The 24886-nt window shown below is 38.8% G+C and overlaps 1 protein-coding gene across 2 annotated transcripts in view; it reads left to right on the top strand.

The window, feature by feature from the left end:
• The window catches only part of MRTFA (myocardin related transcription factor A), a 192814-nt gene that overhangs the window by 15384 nt on the left and 152544 nt on the right, over positions 1–24886 (top strand). Inside the window, exon 2 of one of the 2 annotated variants that reach the window (XM_028115594.2) lies at positions 16970–17031. The exons of the other annotated variant lie outside the window; for it this stretch is intronic. The gene's annotated coding sequence lies outside the window, so the exon portion shown is untranslated. The remainder of the gene's footprint in view (positions 1–16969; positions 17032–24886) is intronic. 2 annotated transcript variants of the gene reach the window in all.

The following is a 24886-nucleotide window of genomic DNA, read 5'->3' as shown; positions in this document are numbered from 1 at the left end:
AGTACCTATCTCACACTATACACACAAATTAATTTGAAAAGGCTCATAGACCTAAACATACAAACTAAAACCATAAAACTTACAGAAAAAATTATGAGAAAATACTTGTGAGCTTGGGGTAGGCAAAGATTTTTTAGGAAATAAAAATGCTATGGAAGGAAAAATTGGTAAGTCAGACCTATCAAAGGTAAAACCTGTTCTTTAGAAGACACTGTAAGAAAATGAAAAGGTAAGCCACAGACTGTGAGGAAATATTTATACACATACACATACACACATATATGTAATTTCATATATATATGTAGTTATCTATAGATACATTTATCAAAGAATTTATATTTAGAATATGTAAAAAAATTTAAAACTCAAAATATGACAAATGACCCAACTAAAAATGAGCAAAAGATTTGAATAGACATTTCATAGAAGAAAGTATATTTGAATGTCCAAAAGCATGTGAAAAGATGCTCAACATCATTAGTCGTCAGGGAAATACAAGTTAAAACTATATGAAATGCCATTTCATACCCACTAGAATAGATAAACCCACCAGAATAGATAAAATAAAAAAATATGGACAATTCCAAGTATTGGTGAGGATGTGAAACAACTGGAATTCATGTATGTTGTTGGTGGGAGTGTGAAATAGTACAACAACTGGTCAGTTTTTTGTAAAGTTAAATACATACTCACCATGCAGCCTTGCTGTCCTGCACCTTGGTGTTTATTACCCAAGAGAAAGGAAAACATAGATTCCCAGAAAGATCATGTGACTGTACATAGCAGTTTTTTTTTTAAGATTTTATTTATTCATTTGACAGAGAGTGAGAGAGGGAACACAAGCAGGGGGAGTGGGAAAGGGAGAAGCAGACTCCCTGCTGAGCAGGTAGCCTGACGCAGGGCTCGGTCCAAGGACCCTGGGATCATGACCTGAGCCGAAGGCAAATGCCTAACGACTGAGCCACCCAGGTGCCCCTGTACATAGCAGTTTCATTCATAATGGCCAAAGACTGGAAACTACCCAAATACTATGAACAGGTGAATAGGTAAGCAAACTGGATTAAACAGTGAATTAAAGATACAGCAATGTGAATGAATCTCAAAAAGTATGTTGAGTGAGAGAAGTGAGAAACACTCATTTATATCAGTTTCATTTTTTAAATAAATTTTTAAAAGATTTATTTATTAGAGCACAAGCAGGAGGAGCAGAGGGAGAGGGAGAGAGAATCCCAAGCAGACTCCATGCTGAGTGTGGAACGAAGTGGGGCTTGATCCCATGACCCCGAGACCATGCTCCAAGCGGAAACCAAGAGTCAATGCTCAACCGACTGTGCCTCAGGCGCTCCGTATTGGTTTCATTTATTTCATTTATTTATTTATGTATTTTACAGAGAGAGACAGAGAGGGAACACAAGCAGGGGGAGTGTGAGAGGGAGAAGCAGGCTTCCCGCTGAGCAGGGAGCCCCATGCGGGCCTCGATCCTGGGACCCTGGGATCATGACCTGAGCCAAAGGCAGATACTTAACGACTGAGCCACCGAAGGGCCCCATATATTGGTTTCATTTACATTGAGGTTCTAGAATAGGCAAAACTAATTTATAGTAATAGAAATTAGATCAGTGGTTGCTTATGGCTGGAGTGGAGGGTGGGGGAGATTGACTACAAAAAGACATGAGTGATGGGAATGTTTTTTTCTTGATTGTGAGTGGTGATTACACAAGAATGCATTTGTCAGAACTCATTGAACTCATTGAACTGTACACTTAAAATGGGTGCATTTTATTGTAAGTAGAGTATACATCAAAGTTGATTAAAAAAAAATGTTGGTCAACATTCTGTGGACTAAACACAAGGTGTTTGTATGCCAAATTTGGTTGACGTCAGCCAGTATCTAACAGCTGATCTATGTACCCCCCAACACATGTGCACACTACAAAAATGCCTGGCCCATAATAGGTCTTCAGATTTCTGTTGAATGAGTGGGTGGACGAATAATCGCAGCACCATTGTAAGAAAGTACCCTGTTCTTCATCCTCCTGTGGTTTCCCAGCCTCAGTCATTTTACAGAGTTAATTTGGCTTCTCTTGGCAGTAGTACCTTGAGTACAAATGAGGTTATTCAGTCATTCAAATAGTTGCTGAGCATCTACCATATGTAAAACCCTGCCTAAATAAAGTAATTGTTAACTCTGAAGAATTACACAAATGTCCCTTGATTATATATGTGAAATTAACATTCAGTTTAAAAAACAAAGGCTGGATAAGCTCTTGCTTAGAATCTGTTTCAGCTACCGTTTCTTTGGTACATTTACACTGCTATCTGTGGAAAATAGCATGAGCTTAATAATAGACTCTGTTCATTATAACTTCTCAGAGGAAGGAAAACATTTCAGAATATCATTCTGGTACAGCTATAGAAATGGCAGATTTCTTCCTTTCTGATTTAGAGTCTGTGAGGGATGAGTGACCTAACTTGGTTGCTAGAACCACATTGTTTCTTGGTCTTTAGTTCGTCTGTAGTTGTATGCTGTCTTCATCAGACTTGATTATGTAGACTTTTATAGGTCACCAAGCAGAATTATTACATGTTTTTTCAATCAGAACTTTAAAAACACTGGTCATAATTCTGTCCTGATAATTATTACTTTCTTGACTGTGATGGCTACCCTGAATTCTCTGAACAGCTTTCTTCCTCCTAATTCTCTGAACTGTGTCCTTGTGCATTTTTTTTTTTAATGGTGTTTGGAATTTTTTTTTAAGTTTATTTAAGTAATCTCTGCACCCACTGTGGGCCTCAAACTCACAACCGTGAGATGAAGAGTTGTGTGCTCTTCAACTGAGCCAGCCAGGAGCCCCCATCCTTGCCCATTTTTTAAAGTTAGCCTCAGGCTTACCTCCTTTACAAAACAACTCTTCTTGATTAATATAATGAGTCATCTGACCTCAAACTTGTTTTCAGATTTTCCTCTCCCTATAGTGCTCTTTTCCAATTTTTCTTTTTTCAATGTCACATTTCTTTCTTTAAGACCTTTTCTTCCTGTTAATATCATAGTTCATTGAGGGATAGTAGCTGCTCCTAACGGATAACTTTTTATTTTCCTCCATGTATCTATTGTAAGAGTTTACCAAGTGAGTTGAGTAAATAAAGATTGATGATAAATTCTAGCATGAAGCTGAATAACATGCAGTACAGAGTCCATAATAGATGAAAGTATAGTACTTTAGATAACTGTGGACCCAGGTCTTTTCTCCTTCATTTTTCCTTGGCACATTCCCCTGAAAAGGAAGCCAGGGAAATTAAGAGTTGCTTCTATCTGATAATAGCCCAGAAACTTAAGAGGAGGCAGTTCCCACAGAAGCAATCTGAGTCCAGTAAGAGAGCTTAATGAACGCCTTTACCTGTATAGTAGTCAGAGTATGTCTCTGTGCTGAGACGTCAGAGGGACTGAGAGAAATTTAACAACGTAGGAATGAGGAAAAAAGTGGATATTGGATTTGCATATGTGTGTAATCTTGGTAGTTTATTTTAATTTGAGAGAATCTATTGTCCTCATTGACAGATTTCTCTGATTTCTCTGACAGAACTATTTCTTTTTAAGCCCAAGCTAGAATTAATATCAAACTAAAGAAGGACATTCATTTATCTGCCATTCAGAATATCCTGTTTCAAATACCTCTTATCTTCAGTGAGTTCAGAATCTTCTTTAGTCATTTTCACTATCCCAAGATTAAATATACTTTCATTTTACATTCCTGTCAGCAGTGCACAAAGGTTCCAACTTCTCCACATCCTTACCAATCCTGGTTATTTTGTGTGTGGGTGTTTTTGTTGTTGTTGTTGTTGTTGTTGTTCTTTGATAGTAGACATCCTAATTGGTGTGAGGTGGTAGTGTTGTACATGTTTAGTGATTTCATGTATGACGGGTAGCATAGTGTTGTCTCTGTTGGTATTATCATATGACTGTTTTTCCCCACAGCAATTATCAGTCATCCCTGAAGGGCTTATTATTATGATTATTTTAACTTGTTACTATAAACTCCATAATGGCAAGGACCTTGTCCATTTTCATCACTACTACCCCTTGCGCTGAGATAATATCTGACATGTTACACTTCCTTAGTGAGTATTTGATGAATGAATGAATGGAATGTAGACATAGTGTAATGGTTAAAACCAAAGACTTGGCATCAGACAGACTTGGATTTGAATTCTGATTTCCTCATGTATAAAATAGGCTTGATGATGCCTTCCTCATAGGATTGTGGTGAGATTAAATGAGATCACACTTGTAAAACCCTTAGTATAGCACCTGGCACATTGTAATTATCTGATGAGTTGTAGCTAATATTATTAGAGAGAGGTCAGCTGGCCAACAGGGCATCAGTGGGCTTGGGGTTTAAAGATCCTCATTCTGTCACTAAGAAGTTACATAATATTTTTTTAAAAGATTTTATTTATTTATTTGAGAGAGAGAGAATGAGAGAGAGAGCACATGAGAGGGGGAAGGGCCAGAGGGAGAAGCAGACTCCCCGCCGAGCAGGGAGCCCCATGTGGGACTCGATCCAGGGACTCCAGGATCCTGAACTGAGCCAAAGGCAGTCGCCTAACCAACTGAGCCACCCAGGTGCCCCGAAGTTACATAATATTGGAACAAATTGTCTAATCTCTCTGGCCTGAGTTTTTTTTCTCTGTAAAATAAGAGCGTTATGTTAGATGACCCCTTAAGGGCACTCCCGTAACTTTCATTTGATCCTTACTGTTGTGACTGTATTCACTCCAGCAATCACTACCACTTTATAGTATCTCAGCTTTAATTACAGTAGATTGTTAAACCCAGAGTCTGAATCTCAGAAGTGTCTAAATGATAGAATTAACTTAAAATAACTTTAAAAAAAATTTTTTTTAGGGGGGGGGAGGGACAGAGGGAGAGGCAGAGAATCCTAAGCAGGCTCCATGCCCCGTGTGGAGCCCAAAGCGGGACTTGATCTCATGACCCTGCTGTGATCATGACCTGAGCTGAAATCAAGAGTCAGACGCTTAACTGACTGAGCCACCCAGGTGCCCCTAAAATTATTTTTTTTTTAAAGATTTTATTTATTCAACAGAGAGTGAGAGACAGCGAGAGAGGGAATACAAGCAGGGGGAGTGGGAGAGGGAGAAGCAGGCTTCCCGCCAAGCAGAGAACCCGATGTGGAGCTCAATCCCAGGACTCTGGGATCATGACGTGAGCCTAAGGCAGCTGCTTAACGACTGAGCCACCCAGGCGCCCCTAAAGTAATTTTTTTTAAAGAAAAGATCATTTCATTTCAAAAATTAAATCATTGAAATAGTTGAAAAATAAGTTGCTTTAGTGAAAGAATAGTTGCTTTAGTGAAAGGTGTTTAGTAATGATTTCATATGCCAGGTTGTGTATGACCACTCAGTGGGCGTAGAAGTGGAGAAATGCAGATTCTAATGTAGATTGCAATGGTAGTTTGGTGGTTTTGCTGAGTTGTATTGTACTCACTTGTTGGAGAGACTTTGAAGATACCTTTCTGTCTGTTTGCTGTGCTGCTGATTGATGGAGGAAATAAAATAATTGGTAAGACTTCCGACTTCTGAGATGTTGCTGGTTATGTCTCTGCTCTTAGCAAATGTGGGACCAGATAGGCAAACTCAGCCTGTCTGGGTTTGAGAGAAAGAACATTTCACCACTTTGCCCAGCTAGGTAAGATGTTATGGCTCCATTAAGCACAGTTAGTATTATTATTTTTTATACAAATAACTTAGAGCAGAGAGTAGAAGAAACTAGTTTTTATTAAGTATCTGTTTGCTAGCCACGCTTAGGTACTTTCGTTTATGCCGTCTTTGATTTTGTTGATCGAATGGTTGTTTTTGAATGTACATGTTACTCATTGTCACCAACCCTAAATCACTTACAGACTTTCCTGGACTTGTGAACGGTCCTTGTGCATGAGTCTCCCTATAGCTTTTATTAGGGACTCATTGTAGTCACTGAAGCCCTAAGAAAGTATATGCTGCCTTTAAGGAGGAGTTCCTTTGGCTTAATTAAGAGCAAATAACTTGGGGCGCCTGGCTGGCTTGTTTGGAAGAGCATGTGACTTTTGATCTCAGGGTTGTGAGTTTGAGCCCTATATTGGGCGTAGAGATTACTTAAAAATAAAATCTTGGGGTGCCTGGGTGGCTCAATTGTTAAGCGGCTGCCTTTGGCTCAGGTCATGATCTCAGGGTCCTGGGATCCAGCTGCACTGGGCTCCCTGCTCAGCGGGGAGCCTGCTTCTCCCTCTGTCCCTCCCCCTGCTTGTGCTCGCTCTCTCCCTGTCAAATAAATAAATCAATAAATACCTTAAAAAAGAGATTACTTAAAAATAAAATCTTAAAAAAAAATAGCCAATAACTGTGATAGCTTGCCACAAACTCCCTTTTTGTTCGGAGGTGTTTTCTAGTGTTCTGTCTCCAAGTAGGAATCCTACATGCTTTCCCCACTGAAAGATATTACAGTTGATGATTAGGCCTCCAAATGAAACACATACACATACGTATATAAACTTATTTTATCTATTAGAACATTGGTCATGTAGAATTTCTATAATTTAGATCTTTATTTAAACGTTTGTTTAATGGAAAGAGTATGGGCCATTGGAAGCCACTTAACATTTGGTGACGTGGTGCTAGTGTCGACTTCTCTGGGCCTGTGTCCTCATCAACAAAATGGGGGTGTACTTGTAGGGATGTTATCAAAATTGAGTGAAATCATGTGAAGCAATCTCGTGGGTATTGTACAGATGTTGGTACTGGCTCTCACTTCTTCCAGTCTGATGTTTAAATACTGAATAAAATATCTTGGCTCAGTCATTAAGCAGCTGCCTTCGGCTCAGGTCATGATCCCAGGGTCCTGGGATCGAGCCCCGCATCGGGCTCCCTGCTCCATGGGAAGCCTGCTTCTCCCTCTCCCACTCCCCCTGCTTGTGTTCCCTCTCTCGCTGTGTCTCTCTCTGTCAAATAAATAAATAAAATCTTAAAAAAAAAAAATCTTGGTGCATGACTTAGTGTGTTAGTGCTTTTATTGAGATTGTTAGCCACATGCCCCAGGGATTGACAATGGAATTTATTTTTCTTTCCTTATCAATTGCAAATGCTATTAGCAATGTATTCTTGTTCAGACTTTGGAATGAGAAAACTTTTTTTTAAAGCAGAATTAAGTGGATTTGCTTCAGGTGGCTTTCTAAGATCTGGCAAATTTGGATAGGAAAATTAGAATTGTTTTCATAGTGGAATTCATCCTACCTGGAACATAGTTGGCAGTGAGAAGAAAGGTTGTGCAATTACATACATTCCTTATCAGATATTTGGTAAAGCTTATTTTTTGCCTGAAACACTGGAGGAAGTCCCTGCTCCCTTTCAGTCAAGAAGCTGACTGTGGAATAGGAGATGAGTAAATGAAAATTAATCTGACTCTGGCAATTGGAGAATGAGAAGAATGCCAACCCCCAGGCATCTGGGCTTGTTTCTGTTTTCCAGAGATCTCAGAGGTCATGACCCATTAGTTGTAAGCATTAAAAAAAACCAAAACAAAAAACCCCCCCAAACCTGTAGGTGAAGCCTGGACTGAATAGCAATTTAAAATATTTTAGGTTGGAATTGGAATTGCAGAGATGATTTCCACTGACCAAAATTTTGGTGTTTTGGTTTTACTCATCTACAGTTCTTCTTGGTAAAAATTATTATTCTTTTTCAATCCCTTCTCCCCAAAGTGGCAGGAATGATCTTAAAAATATAAGCTGAGGGCACCTGGGTGGCTCAGTTGGTTAAGGGGCTGCCTTTGGCTCAGGTCATGATCCAGGGGTCCTGGGATCAGTCCTCGACCCCACCTGCTCAATGGGGCGTCTGCTTCTCTCTCTACCCCTCCCCCTTGCTCGTGATCTCTTTCTCTCACTCTCAGACAAATCTTTAAAGCAAAGCAAAACAAAACAAAACAAAAAACAAGCTGAATTACGTCACTTCTCTGCCTCGAACCCTTCCCTCCATGGTTTCCTGTTGCATTTAGAATGAAATCCAAATTTCTTCCCATGACCTACATTGTATGCATGCTTTATCTATACTGCTCTCACTACTTCTTTGATATCCCTTTTCCCTTCAGTCAGTTCCATTATCATCAGCTGGTTTTACTATAGTTCTTTCAGCTTTCTTTACCACCCTATCTAAAAAATACTTTCTGCCCACAGAGCCCCTCCTTTGTTTCCTTTTTAACTTAGAGAAATTTATAATTACAGTTGACCCTTGAACAACGGGTGGCTTAGTGGCACTGAGTCCTGTGCAGTTGAAAATCCATATGTAAGTTTTAACTCTCCCCAAACTTAATAGCCTGTTGACCAGAAACCTTACTGAAAACATATAGCCTTACCGGTAACACATATTTTATATATGTTTTAACTGCTGTATTTATACAATAAAGTAAACTAGAGAGAAGAAAATGTTATTAAGAAAATCATAAGAGAAAATATGTTTACTGTATTTATTTAAAAAAATCTGTATAAGGGACCTGTGCAATTCAAACCCATGTTGTTCAAGGTCCAACTGTAGTTTTCTGCTTGATGGCTTGCTTGCTTGTTTGTTTTTGTCTTCCTATGCTCCAAGATTATAAACCTCACGAGGGTAGAGACCATGTTTTATCCTTTTTATCTAAGACATGCAGACACATGCTGGGTGTTTAATAAATATTTGTTGAGTGAATGACTTATTTGATAACTTCTGCTTTATAGAGAGATTCTTTAGTTCATAAGGGAACAGGCATTTACTTGTTGATCTGACAGTCTATAAAATGATAAAGGTCAACATGGGCAAAAAAAATGATTTGGTTCTTTTTTTTTTTTTTTTAAGTAATGTCTACACCCAACGCAGGGCTTGAACTCGCAACCCCAAGATCATGCTCCGCTGACTGAGCCAGCCAGGTGCCCCAAATAGTTTGTTTCTTTGGGTTGTATCTTTCAGAATTAACTTAGGTGGTGCCTGGGAAGCTTTTCATGATTGGCTAGGGTTGGATTAGATCTCCCTGTTGTTTGGTCTATGACACCATGTGCTTGCCTTTTGTAACAATAGACTCTCTACTAGATTCCCTGAGGGAGAGAGAATTTAGTTTATCATTGTATCCTCAGCCCTCAGATTGGTGTCTGGCACATAGTAGTTGTGCTCAATAAATATTGGTTCAGTGAGAAATAAGTATTAAAATTGAGGTGTTTCTTAAGAAAAGAACAGTTTTTACACTGGTAGGTTATGGAGCTCATTGGTCCCAAGAATTACTTTGTTCTTTGTTTTTCAAGTTAAGTATCATGACGTAAGTGTTTAAAAGATCTTTATTTTGGAAAATTTCAAACACATATAAAAATAAAGAGAATAATAAAATGAACCACCACCGTGTGCCAATCACCCAGCTCCAACAGTTATCAACATATGACCATTCTTGGGGCGCCTGGGTGGCTCAGTCGTTAAGCGTCTGCCTTCAGCTCAGGTCATGATCCCAGGGTCCTGGAATCAAGCAAAGCCCCACATTGGGCTCCCTGCTCAGCAGGAAGCCTCCTTCTCTCTCTCCCACTCCCCCTGCTTGTGTTCCCTCTCTCGCTGTGTCTCTGTCAAATAAATAAAATCTTAAAAAGACAAAACCAAAAACATGTGACCATTCTTGTTTAACCTTGCTCCCCCTGCCTCCTCAATATTTTATTTTATTTTATTTATTTTTAAAGATTTTATTTATTTGACAGAGAGAGAGAGAGAGACAGCGTGAGAGGGAACACAAGCAGGGGGAGCGGGAGGGAGAGAAGCAGGCTTTTCTGGCCGAGCAGGGAGCCCAATGCGGGGCTCGATCCCAGGACCCTTGGGATCATGACCTGAGCCGAAGTCAGACACTTAACCATCTGAGCCACCCAGGTGCCCCCTCAATATTTTAAAACAAATCCCAGACATGATATCATTTCATCTGTAAATACTTCAGAAGGGTATAATCAATTTAAGAACTAGTTAACTCTTGGAAAAACCTGTTACAAAAATTCCATTTGTCTCCTTGAATCTAATTGTAGATGCCAGCTGGTGAATTTCCATGTGTTAAACCACTCCCAAGGCTTGACTCACTATTGAAAGCATACACTCCATTGTAATTGCTGAGATAGCAGCAGTTTGTTAGAATATGTTATCATGGTTGTTTCTATTTGGGTAGAGAGAGGTTACCAGTAAGTAAAACTCCTATGTCAGAGATAACTTTGGAGATGTATAAAGACAGATGATACTTTCTGACATTGTGCATTACAGGCCTTTGAGATTTTGTCTGGAAAATGAAAATGAAATATGGTTTGTGGATTAATAGGATAAATTCCTGTAGTTCTTTGTGAGTGAATTCCTGAGAGTCACAATTAGCAGTAAAATGAAAAGTAAGGGTGTTAGAAGACTCAGAACTAGAAAGACTCCTAAGCCTTGGAAGGTTGAGGGTTTAGAACTTGGGCCAGAGGAAAAGTTACATTAGAAGTGGTTATGGTTAGTTTTATTCTAGAAGTTAAAATTGTGGCCTAGACCTCTGTAAATAGCCTAGGTTAAAAGACATTTCCTTTGGGAAAGGAAGAGAGGCACTCTTTTCTTTTAGCAAATATTTTAAAGGACTAAATACTATCTTGTGAAATTTGAAGATTGGCACTGAGTGAATGGTTGGACTAGAACAGTGTTTTCTCATGATCCCAGTTTTTTGTGGATAAGAAATGAAGCAGGGATGGAAAAGATCATAAGCACCTTTATTTTCTTTAAACAGTCACGTAAGAGAACAAGACTAATTTTAGGAGGCTGTGAGTCCCAGCCCTGTTAGGGCTGCAGTCTTGCTTCCTCCTTAGCTTCAGTCACCACGTGAGTCTTTTGGTAGGAGATGGTGGATGTGGTGATCATCCCAAGTTAATTCTTGGCAATTTATTTTGAAAATCCACTCTTTTACTCCTGTCTTTATACTCCCATAATCGTTAGGTAAATTCCTTTATTAAAGTACTTAGTACACAGTGCCTTGAATAGGGATTTTGTCATAATCATCTGTGTATCCTTAGCATCTAGCCCATGGTCACTTGGAAAGTATTTGTTGACACATGATGATCCCTTTCCAGCCTTGAGTTGGTATGATTTTGTGATTTCTCCAATGGCCTGGACCAGAAGAATATGGGAATGGTGCTATTCTGATATAGGCTCCTCTCTGAATTGTTTTTCTTCCTAAATGGTGTTTGTTCTCTGACTCTTAACCATTTTCTTTTGGGATCTTCCAGAGAACAGAGGGAGAGAAAAATTTGTGTTTAGAATAAGAGGACTATGTCATACTGTAGTTGATATGTTAGGATCACTGGAATCTTTCAGTTGCAGTCAGGATGAAGAATTCAGTGTTGATAACAGATGCTAGGAGCTCATTTTCTTTTGTTATTCTTCCTCATTTACTGAGATTTGACCCTATATCTATGACTGTGAGATGGAGTGGATTTCAGTCTTGATCTTCAAGCTTTAAAGGATGTGGTCAGTCATTGGGAATTAATCAGCACCAAACTATTTCTTTTTTCATGTATGTGGTAACTGCTGAAATTAATTTGTTGTAAAACTGTAGAATCTACACTAAAGTAAACCTATGGTTTATTATCTAGTACAGGATAGTAAAAGAGAAATGTTAAAACCATTATTTCATCAACCTGACTATATTTAATTGTTGGAAAGTTGGAAGCTGTCTCAAACTCAACATACACAAAACATTTTAGATTCATTTTCCTCCTCTAAACTTTTTTCCCACCAGCAGCTTTCCCTGTCTTATTTTATGGCACCTCTACTCTTTTAGTTGTTCTGGTCAAAACTTTGGACCTTATATTTCTCTTATACCCCATATGCAGTCTGCCAGGAAAACTTACAGGACCTGTGTTCAAAATATATCCCAATCAAGGACTCTAACCGTTACTCTTGCTACCACTGTGGTCTAAGCCACTGTCCTCTCTTGCCCGGATTATTGTAGCATTTCCTAACTGATTTCCCATCTTCTACTCTTTCCTTTATTTTCAGCACAGCAGCCTGAATCATTCTCATTATACCTGCGTGAGATCATGTCACCCCTCTGTTCAGAAACCCTGCAGTGGGTCTCCATTCCACTCTTGAGGAATTAACCGTAAGGCCTTATCTTATCTGATCTTCTATTAACCTTTCTGACCTTACCTACCGAATCTCCCTTGTCACTCTGCTGCAGCCACATTCTTGCTGTTCCTTGAACGGGACAGTCCTGCTTCTGCCTTAGGGCCTTTGTATTGGCTGTTCCGTGTGCTCTTCCTCTAGATACCTGAATGGCTAACTTTCATCACTGTCAAATCTTGCTTCGGTCACTTTCTCATGAGGCCTACCCTAATCATCTTATGTAAACATTTAACTCCTTTGCCTCAAACACTTCTGATTCCCTTTATTGTGATCTACCTTTTTTCACCTAAACGTTCATTATATTTTAAGATCTGTACGCTTTTTTATTCCTTGAGAATGAGTTTATTCATTTTATTTATCTATAAGCTCTGCTTAAATGCAGGTAGACTTAGACAAAACTTCGGTTATCTATAGACCTGTCTGTCATTTTCAAGCATCCAAAAGAGTGCTGAACTCAAAACCAAGGAAAAGAAAAGCAAGTGCCGTAGATAGTCAAGAAAGAATTTTTGAGCATTGTTGACAATTCCTGAGAAGACTTGAAGTGCCAGAAGTGCTGGGAGTAGTTGGTTCTTCCAGAAGTTGAAGGAGTGTGTTGATGAAACTGGCAGTGTCTGGTTATAAATAGATCAACATTTTTTGAGAAGCATAGGTGAAAGGATATGGAAGGAAAGCAGAGAAAGCAGAGTAGAGTGTAGTGGTAGTCATAGTGGACAGGATTTGAAGTGACTAATGCAGTGAATGAGTGGTAGACTCTGGAGAACCATGATGGAGAACCAGAAGATAAGACACATCTTTGGGGAGTGGAGATGGACCAGTGCCATAGGAACACCTTCAGATAGAAAATGCTTTAAAGCCATAAGCATAAGGACCCTTTCCTTTGATACCGCTTGACACTTGTTAGGATAGCTATTATCAAAAAAAACTGTGAGGAGAATCTGGAACTCTTGTGTATCACTGGTGAGATTATGCAGTTGTACAGCCCCAGTGGAAAGCAATTTTGTGGTTCCTCAAAAAGTTAAACATAAAATTGCCATAGGATCCAGCAGTTCTACTCCTAAGTAATACCCAAAGTAATTGAAAGAGGGGACTTAAACAGGTCCTTGTACACTAGTGTTCACAGCAGCATTATTCACAATAGCCAAAAGGTGGAAACAACCTAAATGGCCCTCCACTGATGGATGGATAACGAAATGTGGTAATGTACATACAATAGAATTTATTTAGCCTTAAAAAGGACATTCTTTTTTTTTTTTTTAAGATTTTATTTATTTATTTCTCAGAGCGATAGAGAACGTGCACAAGCAGGAGGAGCGGCAGGCAGAGGGAGAAGCAGGCTCCCCGCTGAGCCTCTCTTGACTCTGTCCTAAGTCCAGCCAGTACCAGGACTCTGAGGGGTTGCATGGGCTGACCTTTCTGACTCCTCCGCTTTCTCCAGGAGGCCCAGTCCACTTATTGCTCTTTGGAAGTGGAAGAAAGAGTAAGTAGGGGGATCAGACAGAATGAGATTAAGGTTTTTCTCGTAAGTGTTCAGTTCGAGGAGGTAGGAGGTATGTGACCACACCTTGTTAAGGCTGACTGCTTAAAAACTGCAGTTCATTCATTTAATTAGGAATTGTTTTTTCTCTTCTGTTTTTGATATCGGAATCAAACCTCTGTATTGTCTTTCCTCTTTGCTCCTTTTCCTTTTTTCCACTTCCATACCATTTTTAAATTACTTTCCTTTTACTCTTTGCATCTTTTTCTCCACAAATGAGACAGTAGCATTCTTTCAGATGAACTGCTTGTTTGAAAGAAGACCCTGAATTCTGTGAAATTGCTTATTTTTGTGTGTGTGAAGTTTATATTTTAGAAGATGAGGACCATGTCATCTTACTTAGATTGTAAAAATTATTCTCGTTTCCTTTGGAATGTAAGGGAAACTTTTAAAAGCCGCGCTTCCAGTAGAGATCTCTGCGAGCATGTTTTGAGTCATAAGCCTTGAAAATAACTGTTAGAATTTTTCAATGCCTAAATTTTTAAGGAGTAGCCTTCCCAAAACTTCAGGGCACACATATCTAATTTTTAAATTCTTTTCCAAAGTTAGGGAAAGAGTGTAGGTATTTAAATTTTTCTTCTGTTGTAATTTCCAAAACATTTTCTGTCTTAATAAAGCAGTATGTTCCATAGTATGTAGTAGGATAAATACACTGGACTAGTAATCAGATTCTGGCACAAGTGTTTCTGTTATCAAGTCACTGAATGTGTTCTACTCTGGTTTCTCAACTGAGAATGAAGGGATTGGATGTGTAAGCTTCCAAGGTTTAGTTATAAAGTTTTAGTCATTCTGGGTTTTATTGGCATTTCTCTAAAGTCAGTAATATAAAAGATTAGAAGAACTTTGCTTACAATACTGTTCACATATATAACTCGTTTTAGTGTAACATAAGACTTGGATTCTAAAGGGGCTTAGTCAGTGGATGACTAAAAAAACCTTTTTATAAGATGGTCTCGTGTAGAAATCAGTTTCAAAATACATTCTCTGACAACATTGAACTAAAAATCCTGGATCTCATTTTGATATTAATAATTGTAAGTAATTTGTCATTATCTTTTATCTTCTTTCTATTCATCTACTTTTAAAAGATAACTCATCACTCTGTAGGAGTTGACTTTTTCTGGTATGGCTTCCCTTGAAATACTACTGCTTTAGTCTTTCTCCCTAAGTGCCTTTTCCTGAGAATAAAGGATTGAGTTCATACCTTTGCATAATGATTTAGAGAGTATTTTAAGCTTGGCATGTTAAAACCTGGCTGACTCCATTAATATGTGGACCAACTAGCACATTAGAACATTTTTTAAGTTCCAAGCCGCAAGTTGTGCTTTAAATGAACATGGGCATGTATAAAATTAATATTTAAGCCTTGAATAGCACAGACATTCAAAATGCCCGTTGCCCTGGGTGACTGATTTTCAGTAAGGCTCTTGCTTGCCCTGCACATTTCTTCCTTTGCTTTAAACAGTGCCAAGAGCAGAGTCAGGAGAGGGTTTATTCCTTTGGCACTCTGCTACCCTCTGCTTTCGGCAGGCAAAAAGGCTGCTGTTTTACTTCTTAAACTCCTACCATATGGAAAGTTTCTATAAATAAATCTTGGATTTATGATTGGACTTCTAAATTTGTAACCTCTATGATCCATGACTAAAGCCAATATAAATACCTATTTAAACATACAGACTGCGTACAAAGCTGTGGCACTATTTCAGTGAGTATGGTCTCCAGCCACAATATCTAAATTATCAATTCAATTAATTTCTTCTGTCTCATTTGGTATGAATGAGGACTTCATTTTGTTGTCAAGCAAAAACTAGTGAGCTTGGTAGTTTTTAGTGAATCCACTTTGATTTTTTGTACCTGAATTGTTGGCATAATTATGTGGCAGATGTATTCATGAAAATGGAAAAGTGCATTAGATTTTGACAAACTAGATCACCTAAATGTACTAAAGGAGCTGACTTTTAGAGGAATCCTTTTATAATTTATTTTGTAAATTTGAGTCAATTGGTATTTCAGTCAACAAGAATATAATGGGCACCTGTTATGTGCCAGACACTGTGTTAGGTTTTAGGGCACACTGAGTTGTGTGAAAGATAGTTTCTGTTCAGACAAGTAAGAGAAAAAGAAAAAAGGAAACCTGGGGACAATAAAATGTTTTATCACTCTAATGGAAAAATGGACAAATGCCATGTGAGTGTGGTGGGGAGACGAGTAGATTAACTCTGGGGAATTGGAAGGCTTTAGAAAAATATTTCAATCAGATCTTTAATAATAAAAATTATTTCTAACTGACTATTTTGTACTGAGTGCCTACTGTATACTAAGATAAGTTCATGTTACCTACCTGGGAAAAAGTAAGAGCATTTTATGCAGTAGGAAAACAGTGGAACTATCAAAGACTGTGTGTCCCAGAAGAAGTTTGGTACAGCTAATGGGGAAGGGAAGGGAAGGGAGATCATTGGCTGGGTGGGATAAGATTATGAAGGACCTCAGATACACAGTGCCTGTCCCTGCCACCATGTTTTTGTTCTCAGTCCCTTGCCTGAAAAGCCTTTCTCCTCTCTTTGCTCATGTACCTATTTTTAAAGGTCCAGCTTTTACGTGAAGCTTTTGTCCCCTTTTCTCAAAGCTAATTGTTACTGAAGGATTGTGCAAAAGAGTGTACCTCATAAAAGGGCACTCCATTTCTTGAACCATTTCTCGTAGTCTAGCCTGATCTCCCCAACTAGTTTCTTCTAAAGGACAGGATGAATCCTCTTTAGCACCTGGTATAGAGCTTAGCACATTGTGGGAACTCAGGAGATATATAATGAATGGACGAATATGGAACATTTGTAGATATATCAACCATCGAAACCAGCCCAGCTACCGTGGTTGAGATCACCTACATTTATTTAAAAGCCATTTCTTAACACCAGTAAGAGCAATTTTCAGAGCTACAGGTCAGTTGTGATTTAGACTTAAAATGACTTAGTAAGAGTAATTATCTGAGGGTTGTTGAGGATTAAATTAGTACATTTTAAGCAGTTAGAACAGTGCCTGGCATATATAATAAGTGCTCAGTCAAGTGTTAGCTATTATTTAACTCTACCTATTTGGGCCTTTTTGCCAGGGACAGAGCTCAACCCCTGTTGTAGGCATGAAGAAGTTAGATGAACAGCTTCATGCCTTTGAAATCAAATGCCCTTTAGGAACTGGAAGCACTGCATGAACTATATTGCATGAACTTTTATTTTTCTGTTTGTGTTTTAGTGATCGAGGGGTATGGTTGGCATGGAATTGAATTTCATCTGTCTGTGGGAGTTGTAAACAAGGTAGGTCCCAGGTTTATTTACTTTTTCCTGTTCCTTTCTTAAGCTGTTTTGTTAGTATTTTAAGTTCTGAACTAGAATAGATCAGATTGGATTATTGTTTAGGGAAGCACTCTCATAGCCCCATGATGGTTTGTCATCATTGATTATCTAATGTTGTGGACTATGTCTAGTATCTTGTTAGAATTTATTGAATGCCAAGAAACAGCACAGCAGTTAAAAATTTTGGTGGTTATAGAACAGAACCATGAATTCACACACATACTTATACAAACATGATCCAGTCCTTGGAGGGCAGAAGTTCTTGTATTAGAGCCATTATGTAAACCAGCTTGGGATAATGGCTAGTGACAGGCTAACTAATTCTTCTGGTCACTCTGACACTCAGTAGCTTATGTGAATGGTAGACTAAATGCAACAAGGGGCCTGTTTTGACAGTAGCCAGGCCATCACAGCAATTACAAAATTTTGTTACTGATGACAGAATCTGTCTATCTGCAACCACTAGAGTTTGATTTGACACAGCATGCTTGTGTTCCTGTCTTAAGCTCTGGGCTAAACAAAAATATACCAGATATGGCTTGGGCTCCTATATCTGTCTTGTGTCAGGTGCCCACAAAAGGCTATAGATGGCAACTTCACACAGCTTTGCAAACCTATTTCTGTCAGAACATTTCCTGTCAAAGTAAGGTAGTGCTAGTTCACGTGTAGCTATAGTTTTCTGTGGTCTTAGGTTTGTGGAGATCCCATTGCTCATTGGTGCAGGAAACTTGGATCACTCAGAGAGTGAACTTGATAGCCAAAAAAAAAAATGACACTACTCCCTACAATCCCCCAACCAGGAATCTTACAAACTTGTGTATAGGGTTCTGTGGGTTGATGACAGCCTTGGACTCTTGTTGCACCTGCACGTAGCACAGCAAAAGTTTTTGAGACAGCTTGTCTCTCAGTCAGAAAGAACAGTAATCATAAATACATTGCTACAAGGAAAAACAGTTGAGTTACCTTTTTCTTTTTTTAAATAAGCTTTATGTCCAGTGTCAGGCTTGAACTCACGACCCTGAGATCAAGAGTTGCATGCTCTACCAGCTAACCCAGCCAGGTCCCCCTTGAGCTACTTTCTGTAGCAAAGGGAACCATGGTCCTTGGAATTGACACTACTGCCTAGGAAGTGAGGTAGGGAAGGTTGATGAAAATTTAACTTCTGCTTGGGGTGTCTGGGTGGCTCAGATGGTTAAGCGTCTGCCTTCGGCTCAGGTCATGATCCCAGGATCCTGGGATCGAGCCCCGCCTCTGGCTCCTGGCTCTGCTGGGAGCCTGCTTCTCCCTCTCCCTCTGCCTCTCCCCCTGCTCATGCACTCTCGCTCGCTCGCTCGCTCTCTCTGTCTCAAGTGAATAAATAAAATCTTAAAAAGAAAAAAAAAAAGAAAGTTTAACTTCTGCAGATGAATCCCCTTGATTATTATCTAGACGCCCGAATGTTGGGGTCTGGTCTGGGTGGTCAGTCAGGAAATTCCCTTCTTTCTGTTTTCCTGCTTTTTATTGGGGTAGTAATAAACAGGAACTATTTCATGGAAATACTGTAAGAATTAATGGAAAGGAAAGCAACTAAAATGTACTGAACGCCTACTAAGGATTAGGCATGCTACTGTAAATGCTGTTAGACATGCTATTTTCACACTGTGTTCTTTTATTGAAATATATAAAGTTCATCGCTATTATACTTCTTCAAGTCTGAGTGGATAACATCATGGATATCACCGCCTTGAGCTCTTCTGACCTTTATTGTAGCCATTTAGAGGAAAGAGATTTAGATATTGATACATGTTACTTCATTTATGTCTGCTGGAACCTTCTTTTATGAAGAAAAAAAGAAAATACCTACAGGAGTTAGTGGAATTTTTTGTTTGTGTTTTTATCTAGAAAATAAAAACAGACTTGGCTACTAATTTAGCCAAAGGCAGAAAGGAGACTAGCAGGTCTGAAATTAGAGACACCTGTGCTGTTTTGGGAAGTTGAGACTCTTGACCCAGGCTTTGCTGAAGTTGATGCAGGGGAGGGCAGAGTAGGTTAATATTTTCATAGCTCAAAGCAAATGTGAATTGTGGTTGTTTATAGGTGCAGTTTCGCTTGATCTCTGTAGTTGCACATGAGTAAGTAAAATACAGTGCTGCTGGCCTAAACCAATGCAAATTAATCTTCTCCAAAAATAACAAAAAATCCCCTATTTGGATGTTTGCTGGCTGAGGGAATTGACTGTTGTCATCTTGCTGGTAAAGAAATTGTCGTACGTTCTTTTAAGATGATTCTGGATTTGATTTTCTGCTTTTAAATTTCCTCTTGAAATTCTTCTCTGATAGGAGGTACCATCTCTACATCTCAGGCATATGCAATAATGTGGGATCAGAATAAATTGTTACCTCTCTCCTAGGTGATAGGAAATTAAGTCGGAGTATTCCTTCCCCTCATTCCACATTCTCTAAATCTATTGTCTTTTTACTCTTAAGATGGTAAGCTTTTGTGGTCTAAGCAAGGTTTATAGAGAGTAACCCAGTGACATTTTTATTTTCCTGTCTGTAGAATGAATTATTGTACTTTTTCTCTTTGCTGCTTCCTTTCTTCAGTCAGAGAAATTCTAATAATGAAATTCTCCCTTCTTGCTTCAGCAAACAAATAACCACTTTTTAAGAAACAGCTTTATTGGTGTGTAATTTATATACTGCTAAATTTGCCTGTTTGAAGTGTATTAGTGATTTTTAGTAAACTTGTAGAGTTGTGCAACCGTTACTACACTCCAGTGTTACAGTCCCAGCTCCCCAAAAAGATCCCTTGTAAGACTCTTAATCGTAGGGAACAAATTGAGGGTTGCTGGAGGGAAAGGGGCTGAGAGGATGCAGTAACTGGGTGATGGACATTAAGGAGGGCACAGGATATAATGGGCACTGGGTGTTATATAAGACTGAGGAATCACTGACCTCTAGCTCTGAAACTAATAATACACTATATGTTAATTGAATTAAAAAAAAAGAGATCCCTTGAAACACTACTTTCTAGCTTTAAGTCCTCTGCATGTAAATTTTGCTAATTTCTGCATCAGATTTAATTTTCTTCCTACAAAGTCTTCCCATTGCTTATATCCCCCCCTTATTTTTATATTAGTTGCTTATTGCAGGTCAAACATTTATCCTTTTGTTACTTTTATTCCATTTTCTTACCCCTTTTTAAAAGTGTAACCTTTCTTGAAGAGTGGCTTTAGCTTTTATTTGAAGTGTTTTTTTTTTTTTTACCTTGAAAGACTTTATACTGGTTCAGGTCTTTCAATAAAAAGTCTTGTATTGGGGCGTCTTGGTGGTTCATTCAGTTAAGTGTCTGCTTTCGGCTCAGGTCATGATCTCAGGGTCCAGGGACTGAACCCCACATTGGGCTCCTTGCTCAGCGGGGAGTCTGCTTCTCCCTCTCCATCGCTTGTGCTCTCTCTTGCCACGTGCTCTCTCTCTCTCAATCTCTCAAATAAAATCTTAAAAAAAATGTAAAATGCTAGAATATTGCCTGGCATTTATGTATTAACCCAATAGACACTAGCTACTTTTTTGTGTTACTATTAGGCCTAGAGAGATTAAGTCAAAAAAGATATGGCTCCTTCTCTTAGGGTTTTACAGTCTACCTGAAGAAACAAACAGGAATCAATGTCCAGAGAACAGCATGATAAGTATTATGGTATTATAAGAGCACAGAGAAGGAATATTTAAATTAAATAAAGGGGGGCACCTGGGTGGCTCAGTTGGTTAAGTGTCTGCCTTCGGCTCAGATCATGATCCCAGGGTCCTCGGATCTAGCCCCTAGCCCTGCATCGGCTCCCTGCTCAGCGGGAGGTCTGTTTCTGCTTCTCCCTCTCCGTCTCTCCCCTGCCTGTGCACTCTCTCTCTCTCTTTCAAATAAATAAAATCTTAAAATTAATCAATTAAAGGTGATAAACTTTATCACAAATGGGACCAGAGTTGATTTCTAAAGAATAAGTAGTTATTTCCCATTCAAAGTGATAAACCATTGAGACAATGGTAGAAGCATGAAAACCTAATGGGCGAAAGCATCACATCAGTTGAGGTTAAGTGAATAAGAATGAAAAGTATGGCAGGAAAAACTTGAAGGCAGGAGCCAGATCATAAATGGCCTGTGTGATAAGCTGAGTTTGGACTTTTCCTGAAAGCTACAAGGAGCCACTCAAAACACAGAAACAGAGATAAGATGTGATGAAATCTCAAAAAAAAAAAAAAAAAGATGTGATTAAATCTCCCATGTTTGAAAGATCACTTGGATAGCAAAGTAGAAGGCAAATTAAAGAGGTGACAAGTCCAGTTAGAATTCTACTGCAGTCATACAGAGGGATAAAACTATACAGACTTCAACCCTTAGGTATATACCTAAGAAATACGAAGACGTGCACCCACACAAAAACTTGTACACAAATGGTCATAGCAGCATTATTCATAAGAGCCAAAGAGTAGAAACAACCGAAGTGTCCATTAACTGACTACATGGATTTTTAAAATGTGGTATATCCATACAATGAACTATTATTCGTCCTTAAGAAGGAATGAAGTTCTGACACCTGCTACAACATAGATGAGCTTTGAAAACATTATGCTGAATGAAAGAAGCCACTCAAAAGGGCACATCTTGTATGATTCCATTTATATGAAAAGTCTAGAACAGGCAAATCCATAGACAGAAAGCTCTAGAGGGAAGCCAGCTGCTATGTCATGACAACACTCAAGCAATCCTATGTAGAGGTCCATCTGGTAAGGAACTGAGGCCTCCAGCAATAGCCAGTGAGAAATCATGACCTGCTGCCAACAGCCATGTGAGTAAGCTTAGAAATGGATTCTCCAGCCCCAGGCAAGCCTTCAGATAATGAGAGCCCCAGCAAACATTATGAGTGCAACCTCATAGTCAGAATCACTCAGTTAAGCTGCTCCCATATTCCTGAGCCACAGAAACTATATGAGATAATGTTTATTACTGTTTTAAGCTGCTGAGTTTTAGAATAGTTTACTATGCTGAAATAGAAAACTAATCCTCCAACAAAACTTTTAAAAGTTCGGGGCGCCTGGCTGGCTCAATCAGTAGAGCATTCCACTCTTGATCTCAGGGTTATAAGTTCAAGCCCCACGCTGGGTGTAGAGATTACTTAAAAATAAAATCTTAAAAAAAAAAACTTTTAAAAGTTCAGGTGTACTAGAATATTCATTTACCTTATTTACCAAGCATCTGAACATTCATGTACAGAGCAGAATTCTCCAATTAACAAATACCTATATATACAAAGAAATAACCAGATAAATGATTCCCTTTAAAAACAAATAAATAAACAGGAAACCAAGAATAATACAAGAGCTTTTTTTAAATTTTTAATTTTTTAAGATTTTATTAGCACAAGCTTGGGAGAGAGGCAGAAGGAGAGGGAGAAGCAGACTCCCCACTGAGCCAGCTGAGCCACCCAGGTGCCCGGCATTTTACATTTGTTATGTCATCTAATCTTCATAACAAACCTTTAAATTAGGTACTGTTATTATCTTCCCTTTAAAAATGAAGATATCAAAGCACAGAGAGATTGAGTAATTTGCTAAAAGGTACGCATATAGCAAATGGTAGAGCTCAGATTTGGTAGTCCTGGGATTTGAACCTACACGCTGAGTCCAGAGTCTGTGTTCTTATTTGTACTGCTGTGATGCTGCCATGGAGTCTGACACATAGATATTTAATAAATATTGATGGATGAGTGACTACTCACTGTTTCTGCACACAGAGCTTTGCTTACTTGGTTCTTGCCAATAGGATGTTTGTCCTTGGGGTTATAAGGACAGGAAGATGTTTGAGTCACAGTGGTCTGAATCCCTATTCGCTCCATGACTTCTGCTTCTTGACTCCTTTCTTTTCTTTCTTTTACCAAAGAGAATGATTCTTTTTTTTTTAAGATTTATTTATTTATTTTAGAGAAGGGGAGAGAGTGCATGAGTGCGGGGCAGAGGGAGAGGGAGAGAGAGAGAGAGAGAATCTGAAGCCGACTCCCTGCTGAGCACGGAGCCCAACGCTGTGCTAGATCTCACGACTCTGACTGAGATCGCCACCTGAGCCGAAACCAAGAGTTGGGCGCTCAGCTGACTGCACCACCCAGGTGCCTCACCAAAGAGAATGATTCTGTTATTCTGCCTTAATCCTTATGTAATACTTAGGTGCAGATTCCTGAGTTTTGTGTCTTGGATTATTTTCTGCCCCAGCCTTTTATTTTGATGACATTTAAACCTTTAGAAAAGTGTAAAGAATGGTACAGTGGTCACCCATATACCCTTTTGACTAAACTTACCAGTTTTGAACATATTGCCACATTTTTGTGTTCTCTTTTCACACACACATGCGTATTTATATTTTGCTGAAACTTTTAAGGGTTACTTGCAGACATCATGACACTTCACTCCTAAATATTTCGGCATCCATTTCCAAAGAATAAGGAGATTTCTCCTACACAACCATAATACAGTTTTACGCTCAGGAACTTTAGTATTGACGTATTATCATCTAGTATACCGTCTATATTGTATATTTCCTTGGTTTTAATAATGTCCTTTATACCTTTAAAGCTTTGAAATCTAGAATTCAGTCAAGAATTACATTGCATTTAGTTGTCCTGTCTCTTACCCCAAAACAGTTCCTAAAGCCTGGTTTTAGGAAGGGAGATGTCTTTAATGACGTTGACATTTTAAGAGATGAGTTGTTTTATAGACTATCCTTCAATTTGAATATACCTTTTTCCTCTTGCGTTGCTTCAGGATAAATATTGTGGGCAGAATGTTTTGTCTTTTTATGCTAAATATCAGGAGGTCTGTGATGGTAGTTTCATTAATGGTGATGTTAAATCTCACATTTGGTTAAATTCCTGCCAGATTTGCCCATTGTGTAGGTGCCCTTTTCCCTTTGTAATATATAATTGATTAGAGTAATACTGATTTTTTTTATATCTTTTGTACAGAAGTACCATGTGGTTATCACAATAGAAATGCTGCCTAAGCAACAAACTAAACAGGCTAACAATGTTTAAAAGTTGAGTATTATGTGCAAGGTGATATGTACAAAATGGAGTTCACAGTTCATTTAATTTGAGCTTCTTTGTAATGTGAACTTTAAGTGCAGAGTTTAAATACTATTGCTGAAGAGCCTTGGGATGAAAATCTAGTTTTTTTCGGTCATAGGAATTTTTGCTGATAACCTTTTCATAGTTGTACTGTAGTGGAGTATTAATATTTTTCATAGTTTTCAGACAAATTCCTTCCTGCTTTTATTTATTTTTCCCATTTATTATTTTTATTTATTTTTTAGGTGGGGGAGGGGCAGAGGGAGAGGGCTGAGGGAGAGGGCGGAGGGAGAGGGAGAGAGAGAATCTTAGGCAGATTCCACGCTCAGCACAGAGCAGGGCTTAATCCCCCGACCCTGAGATCGTGACCTGAGCGGAAATCAAGAGTCGGACACTCAACCGACTGAGCCACCCAGGTGCCCCTCTTTTCGCTTTTAAAATCTCCTCCTCCCATCTTCTTATGTGTGCCTTGAAACAGTACAGCTTTTAGTGAGAGCTCTGGGGTTAATCTGGGTTTGAACCCTTGCTCAGCCACTTAATCACTAAGTGATCTTCAACAGGTTATTTAACTTCTCTGTACCTCAGTATTCTCCTCTGTGTAATGGGGAAATAATAATGCCCTCATAAGCTTGCTGCAAGGATTGACTAAGCAGTGCTACTGTTTCTAGTCATAAGTATTTAGTAAGTGTTATATATTCTTTTAAATCTGATAAAACTTGTCAGGTATTA

The sequence above is a fragment of the Eumetopias jubatus genome, unplaced genomic scaffold, assembly GCF_037043125.1.
Source record: "Eumetopias jubatus isolate StellerSeaLion01/CBP00866 unplaced genomic scaffold, mEumJub1_p1.0 scaffold_8, whole genome shotgun sequence".
Taxonomy (NCBI): domain Eukaryota; kingdom Metazoa; phylum Chordata; class Mammalia; order Carnivora; family Otariidae; genus Eumetopias; species Eumetopias jubatus.
The sequence above is the reverse complement of the archived record's forward strand: the minus strand, read 5'-3'. Positions and strand labels throughout refer to the sequence as shown.